The following is an 8,477-nucleotide window of genomic DNA, read 5'->3' on the forward strand; positions in this document are numbered from 1 at the left end:
CATTTCAGAAACTTCCGATACATGCAGGCGCGTCCCGCGCTGTGCGATAGCATTTGTTAGGCGGCGAAACGTGGTCGCCTGATATAGATAGGCAAGTGCACGCGTCAATATCTTTAAAAATTCTGTAAAACTTAAAAGTGATAGTGTACTAGAATAGCTGTCTTTGGCGTACTGACGCAATGACCCGCGTGGTCGGCCATGCAGTGAGCTCTGCCCATTTGGGCGTGGCACCCGCCCATATATTGGCTGGACTCGAACCATTCTGACTTATCACGGAGGGTAATGGCGGTTATAGAATAAAAACAGATTGGAATAGTTTTACGTTATACTTGTTTTTATTCCAAGATCGCCATTAGCCCTCCGAATACGAAACCATGCGCCTTGAGGCGCGCCGTTGTCTTGTATGCTCATTAATCTTCAGCTGCGATGAAGGAAGGCTGTAAGGCCGTGTGAAGATAAATACCTACCAGAAATAGCTTGTGTGTATCGGGCAAGTACACATGGCCCCGTCCAGGAACGTCGTCCCCAACAGGTGGCTTGACTACGCAGACCACGGCAGCCACATTCCTGGGACGCGATTCGTACCGTTCAAGGTGCCGCTTCGCGAAGCAATATGCTCGAGCCTTCCAAGTAACAGGCGGTTCACGCCGGAACGCTTGCTTCAGCAGATAGTGCTTTCTTTCTCTATGGATACAGGGCCTAGGCATCGTCATCGATCTGACGAACACGGACCGCTACTACGATCACAACTGCGTGGTCTCCCATGGCGTCGCCCACGCCAAGATCAGGTGCCCCAGTGCTTGTGTACCCAACGAGCGAGTCGTGAAGTCGTTCTTCGCAGCCGTCGGCGAATTCATCGCGAAGCCAGACAACGATGACAAGCTCGTAGGGGTTCATCGCACGCACGGCGTCAACAGGACCGGATACGTGGTGTGCAGGTACATGGTAGACAAGCTTGGCATAGCACCCGCAACGGCCATTGAAGGTTTCCAGAAGGCCCGGCGACACAATTTCGACAAGCAAGAGTACGTCAGCAACCTACGAGCGAGAAGACTGCAATCGCCGAAGTAGCGCGCGAACAACCAGTTGTGCCAACGGATCGCAGTGTCAGCGATGTTTTTCAGAAACTGGCTGTTTAAATTGCTTCCTGTTGCTAAACGCTTTGGAGCTGAAAAAAATAAAAATAAAAGAAGGGATGTTTCCTTTCAGCATGTCCATAAATTCGCCCAGCTGCCTTAAACCTCGCCTTTGTCGTGTTAATTGTGATGCGTACCTGAAATGATGCAGAGCTCTTGTTTGACTCTCTAGTAGTAATCCTTATACTGGTGGTTCAAAGAGATCACTCCTACAAGAATTCCTTTACTGTTAAGCAAGCCGAGTGTGGCTTGTTGATTTGGATCTTTTAGCCAAATACTGGGAATTTTAGTGAAGGCAGTGGCGTAGCAACAGGGGGGGCCGGGGGGCCGCGGGCCCCGGGTGCACAGGGCCAGTAGGGGGGGTGTCATATACGTCTGAAGACACCCGAAAATTGTCGATATCCTCGCCTTCCTCGACTACACCCGGGGGGAGGGGGGTGACAGAAGAGCGAAGGGCCCCGGGTGCCAGATGACCTAGCTACGCCACTGAGTGAAGGTTAAACAACTTTTGCAATTTCTGCAATGATAGCAATGATCTGCCCACTGCTCATTTCTTATTTCCGTGGTGTACTTACACCAGTCTCTACAGACTATATAGACCAAGCAGTCTGTTCTGCGAGATTGTTAGCTACCTGCTGCATGCACTGAATATTTGGCTTGCACATACACACACACAAATATATATGCATATACCGTATATAGATATAGCAACATTGTCTGCAGATAAGGAATGCTGTGTTAAAAATAAATATGTTCCAGTGTCCCCTTTAATGACTGCAGTTGGCTAAAATAAACCTGGAATCCTCCATTTAGGTGTCCTTTGCAGCCCACTGTGAAGCTTTAGAATATTGAACCTGAACAGCTAGTCTTTTTCTATGTAGTAGTTGACTGCCATAACTATCAGTTGCAAAATATTTGGGTCAAGGGGAGAGAGAAAACTCGCCTGGGGAACTGGGGAGTACAAGTGGCATACAAGCAACATGAAAGTAAAGTGCATCTAATCAACAGTTAGCATCACATGTGTACACAGAAGGTATTCAGCACCATCTATACTGGCAATGCCTTGTCTAAATGCCAATCCCTCATTTTCTAAACCACAGATTTGAAGAAAAGCTCGCAAGGCTTTGCCAGCAATGTGAAGAACTGCAGGCCCAGCAACCAGAGGTGCAAGCCATTGTTGAAAATCTTGAACAGCTCACCCATACAATGAAGCAGCACTTGTAAGCACTAAGAACTTGCTTGAATTTAGGCAGTGGTTAGAACATCAATAAAAGTTTCACTTCTTGTGATTCATCCATGCTGCAAAGGTTGGATGGGGCCAACAAAGACAGCATACAACAGTATCAGGTGATGAATGGAAACTTGGAAAGTGGAAAAGACTAGAAAAGAGGTACAGGTAAAAAGATGACCTAGCTGAAGGTAAGACGTACGTCATGCAATTGAAAGTGATCCAGTCCTGATTATGCATCCTTCAAAGCTGCCTTTGTATGGAAAAGTCGCATGTGCAATGTGAAATTATAGAATTCAACATTCTCGGTGACTTGTGCATTGTTGACTGTTTCAGGAACATCCAGTCGGCAGCAAAAAATTGCTGGACATAGCCCACATTTCTCCAAGGTACACACATCTCATGTTTGACTGTCAACTTTGTTGGCTCCTTGGCATTTGATGTTTTCATTTGACACAAGTACATCGGGCCTAGCTTTCAATTGCTCTTTGAAACGCAGGCCACACATTCAAAAGGGCATTAAAAGCAGACATTAAATGAAGCTGAAGTGGTAGATTAATGGCTAACATGTCTGGAAGAGTCTCTTTTACTGAGGACAGAACTTTTATAAGCACGAAGCTGACACAAACGTTGGATGGTATTTGCACCAGCACTGTAGAAACATGGATCCAGCCTCCTTTCTTTTCATGCTGTTTCTAATTGATACGTAGCCATCAACCTGCCCTCCTTAGGAATATAGTTATTGTGTATGCACCCCAATCGGAGCACATGCAGCAACTAAATTATATGCTAAGTAATATAAATTAAGTAACTGCATACAGAAACTCTACTCATAACGGAAGACAGTGCATTTGAATGAGAGAGAAAAAAAAAGGCAGTTCAGCTATGATGATTGTAATTTTCTGCAGAAAGCCTCCCTAGTGCACTTGTTGGCACTCTCAGTGCAGCATTCCTGTGCCATACCATGTGAATTGCACACTGCCACTTGTTTGCTTGGGTGATTTGCTGTCTTGAACAATTCCTTTTTAGAGCACCGCTTTTAGGCAGCCGTTCCTGTCATGAGCGTAGGCGTGACAGAGTGAACGAGGACAGGGAAAAATGAGAGCGAATGCAGCATGTAGCTGGGGATGAAAAATGTGGGGAGAGGAGGTGTAAGGAGGAAAGCGAAGAGGAAGGTGCAGCGGAAACATGAGGCGGAAAGCAGAGGAGGGTATGCCAAAAGCGTGAGAAGAATAGCATAGTGCGGCAATGGTGGCTACGAGAAGGCGGAGGAGTAGCACGCGTCGTCTGGGAGGTTTGTCGGTGGTGGCTTCTGTGAACTGCACCCACATGTCACCCACGCGCTGGCTCTCGCTATCTCCAGGTTAGCGAGGCAGTGGCAGCACACTTTGCCACTATTTGCAACATGCTGCACGAGACCGGTTGTCCACACCAGCCAACAAAATAAAAACACATATAAAGCTGCACTCAAATTTCGCATTAGGGAATGCCATAATTGGCTGTGAACTTTTTTTTGTGTGCGTGTGTGGCTAATTTACCCAGTCAGACTTTGCTTTAACAAAGCCGGCGGGGCGCGATAACTGCTTTGTTAAAACAAGAACTTTGTTGCATTGGAAAACTCGTAACACCATTGTGAATAGCACATTTATTAGAAGGAAAAAAAAGGGGGGGGGGATACAATTCTTGCCGGTGCATGCACTTATACTGGACAGTGAATATGCCGAGTGAGTCTTGTGTTCCTTCATGGGTGTGTCAAACTATGTTAAAGGGTCAGTGGGCGTCTCTCATTCGAACTGAAACCCAGTGACACCTATATTTTACCCGTATTTCTTCCCGAAACTTCACTAAATTGGACGAGACATTGAGTCGACTATGTTGTTACATGGTTTTCAACACATTGGGTTACATGAATTCATGTCAGAGGATTGAAATTGTTTTGTTAATTTCGAAATTTAATAAAATTGGGCAACACTGAAGAGAAAAATTACTTGAGCTGTGTTATTACCCTACTACAGTGCCAAGGAAGCCATCCTTACCGTGAGAAAAGACTGGTGATGGCGTATTGAAGTTGCCATGCCAGCCTGCAGTGAGATCGCAAATTTTGAACACGTCTAATAAAGCCTAGCCAATTTTTTTTTTTTTGTCAGCTAAGATAGACTGCATTTAGCAAGTTTCAAGAAATCGAAGTAAGCCACAACGACTCTGAAACAAGAAAAAAAAAAAAGGAGGGGGGACGTTCCATTGATATACTGTCACTGGGGTTTATGTGCAAAATTCTAAAAATTTTAATTTGGGCTTCATTTTCTTCTACAATAACCCTGTTACTGCAAAATAAACAATATACGTCTAAACTGATTTAGTGTTCCTCTTTAGTGCCTCTTGAAATAGAGGGTTTGACTGCATTAGTTACAAAAAAAAAACCTCTTCAGCGAATTTCTGGGCTAGCTAGCCTTAACGTTTCCCTTTAGTTTCCCTGCAGAACTACATGAGTAAAAAAAAAAATAATTAAATTATGGGGTTTTACATGCCAAAACCACTTTCTGATTATGAGGCACACCGTAATGGAGGACTCCGGAAATTTTGACCACCTGGGTTCTTTAACGTGCACCTAAATCTAAGCACACGGGTGTTTTCGCATTTCGCGCCCACCGAAATGCGGCCGCCGTGGCCGGGATTCGATCCCACGACCTCGTGCTCAGCAGCCCAACACCAGAGCCATTGAGCAACCACGGCGGGTTACATGAGTAAAGAAATAATGTAAATAACATACCTAAACAGGAGGAAAACCGTGCTGAGGCCTTGTAATGATTGCAGTAAATGGTTTGAATGATATTCGGACATACTTGTGACAGATATCAAACTGGGCTGCTATAATTCAGCAAAGCCTTTTTCGATGCTAATGCCTTTTTGCGCTTCTTGTAATGGTGAGTGGTTGCGGTCGATGCGGAAGGCGGAGCGTCATTCTTACCACGCACGAATGCCAAAAGTGCAAAATGGCATTAGCATCGAAACAGGCATCGCTACATTATAGCAGCCCTGAATGCAGGCTGTATGCTATATGGAGGACAACCTGCATGTAACAGCATGAAGCCAAGGAAGAGTGGAAAAGAAGGCAGCAAGTTACAGTAGCTCTAGCTGCAGTATCATTCAGGCGCCTACTTTTCTTGTTGCCCTTGAATTCTCATTGCATTACTGTTGGTAAGAACTGGTGCTAATAAATTATGCACACACAGCAAGAGCGGTGTCCCCTCAACAGTTATGCAAGACCAATTAGCCCAACACTTGGTTCTAAAGTATATTTCTCATTGCATTGCTTAGATTTTTTCTGCAGCAACTACAGACTCATGCTATTGATAAAGGAAGTTGAAAACATGCTGCCCACACTTGACCGGCTGGTGGTTAGTGCTAAGCATTTCATTTCGTTACTGTTTCACAGATTTCAGATTTAAATAATTCACCATCGCCCAACAACCCATCTACGCTAGCATCTTGATTAGCTTATTTGGTAGAGTGACACCCTTGGAAAGGTGTGGCACACGGTTTTTGCTCTATTGTAATGTGCACTTATCCTTTTCCAGAATAACTCACTAAAATATGGCATGCATATTAGAATAGAGTCCAAAACCAAAATTACAATAGGTGGGGTACAAATCTCCCCTTCCAATACTGGACAGGGATGAATGATGCCCCGTCCACTATTACTTTAACTTTGTTCTTTTTCTTTAGAAACAAGAGCAAATTTGTTTCTCTCTCTGGCTGCAAAAATCAGATGCACATTATAATCTAGGGTAGATTAGAATCAAATAAACACAGTAATTTCTTAAGTTGCACTTTCGTTTTGGGGTATTCGTGCAGCTGTTTGTTGCTTTCCTTTACCTTCAGACAAATGCCACTTTTAAGTTTCATGAAATTTGACCTACATTGAGGGATGGGCCTTCTTTCACATCTACATGCATTACCATTATCCTCTGAAAATCATGGGTGCTTACTGATGCCAGACATTCATGACTTACTGTTAAACTGTATTGCATAAATGGTAGTATTCTGTGAACATCAGTGCAACCTGCACTAAGCGTTTTGAAGCAAAATTTTAATGTGCAAGCAGATCGGAGGCAGGAGTGAAAAGTATAAATGTTACCACCTACTGCTGCAGTGGCAAGGGCACGAGAACACACAAAAATGTTTTAAAATGACATGCTAAATTAGCAGTTCCTTGTATTCATGCAAAACATAGTTTGACTTACTGCTTCTGTTCCAGGATGCTAGGCCACAATAGGTCTGCAATATGTTGTGTTCGGCTGTGGCATCCAGTGCTGAAATTGGCTCCTTCACAGATTAGGATGCAATACTACTTTGCAGTTTTGAATCATTTGATTTGTGTGTTTCTTTGTCCCAAAGCAAAACTGAAACTGACCACTTGAAGAAACATTTGTCAAAAGTCCGCAGCCTACATGCAATGAGGATGCCTGCGATATTTATAGCTTTCTTGGAAACTGAATTTCTGGTTCACACTAATGCCCATTTTCTTCTATTGTTGCAACTGCTTAACGAGGATGAACTAACCTACAGCTGCAGGCATACATGCGAATTATGGGATATTTTGTTGCTCAGTGTTTTTCTGTGCTCATAAAGCTATTGGTTTTGAAAGAAGGCAGTGGCAGTCATCTTGCTAACTTACTTTGACTTTTATTTTGTGCAGGATGAGGACCCCATGAAGATTGAGCTTAAGTCTGTGATTAACCATTATAAAGAGTTACACAAGGCCTTTGCAAAGAACTTAGAAAAAGAGCTAGTTGTAAGTAAAAAAGCGGTTCCCTCATGTTATTCCTTCTTTTATCACTGGCTGGGAAAAACTAACACTATTGTCACATGTCCTGAGCACAGTACCGTGAAGAACAGAGCTGACTCGCAAAACTTTGTAGGAGCTGTTTGTCATTGTCGAGTGCTTTTCTTACAAACCACTTGTAACATTTGAATTAATTCATAAATAAGGGTTATGAAATTTACTACTATATTGTGTAGTCCAGTTATACAAGTACATCATACAGTAAACTCCCAGCTTTACAAACATCAGTTTAACAAATATTTCAGAATAACAAACTTTTAGAATATTTCTAGCAGGTTTCTTATGCATTCTATGCAAAACTCCTTCAGTTAAACTAATTTCTGAATAACGAATATTTCAGTTGAATGAACTTGATCAATGGACCTGGGCTCATTTTTGAAATCAGTTCAACAAAGTTTTGTGCTCTGCAGCGTTGGCTTAGTCGATGCCCACCGCCCCCAAAATCACCTTTCCAGCAGCAGCTATGCACAGTGTGACAGTGAGCTTGTTACCTGTGCTGAACTATCAGATCTGGAAGTTCTTTCCAGAGTTTGTCCCGAAGAAAAATAGTGCAACAAGGAAGATACAACGTCATAGGCAGATTTAAATCCTGCAATACTAGCCGAGGCTGTAGGATGCCTAGGAAAGTTGCGAAGCTTCGTGCCTCAACAACAAGCTGTGCCAGAGGAAATGCATAACATAGGCTCTCTGGATAGCCTTATTTCTAGCACTTTGGGAGGACTAGCACAAACAAAAATTATATAGATATATAACCAGAGAAAAGACGGGGAATGCGGGAGATGGCAATTCAAGACGATGAGCAAAACGTGAACAAGGTGAATGCAGGAGCTCCTGCATTCACCTTGTTCACGTTTTGCTCATAGATATATAACATAACTATTACGCACTTTGTATATATTAATGTACATAACTCCATAAATTGCATTTCACACTTTTGACTTGATGTCTGCTGTGCCCTATGCTGTTCCATGTGCTAGTGAATATTCAGTTTAGTGAACTTTCAGTTAAGTGAACTATTTCCTTGGGTCCCTTGAAGCTCACTCAAGTGAAAGTTCGCTGTATATGCGGAGTGTATATTGAGTTTGTAAAATCGGGCTATATAATGTACATATTGTGATCATTGTTATAAGTGTACTGAACTGTAAAAGCTTTGATAACCTTTTACTCTTCCCCACTTTTTCTTTGTATGCATGCATATCTGTTTGTCTGTCTGTCTGTCTGTCTGTTTGTCTATCTGTATATATATATTTACAGAACAACAATGGAG

At 43.0% G+C, this 8,477-nt stretch overlaps 1 pseudogene; it reads left to right on the forward strand.

Annotated features, from left to right (window-relative positions):
- The first annotated feature begins 199 nt into the window (after window positions 1-199).
- Window positions 200-1,245, forward strand: LOC135920298 (RNA/RNP complex-1-interacting phosphatase-like; annotated as a pseudogene).
- Window positions 1,246-8,477: the final 7,232 nt, after the last annotated feature.

The sequence above is a fragment of the Dermacentor albipictus genome, chromosome 1, assembly GCF_038994185.2.
Source record: "Dermacentor albipictus isolate Rhodes 1998 colony chromosome 1, USDA_Dalb.pri_finalv2, whole genome shotgun sequence".
In the NCBI taxonomy this organism is placed as follows: domain Eukaryota; kingdom Metazoa; phylum Arthropoda; class Arachnida; order Ixodida; family Ixodidae; genus Dermacentor; species Dermacentor albipictus.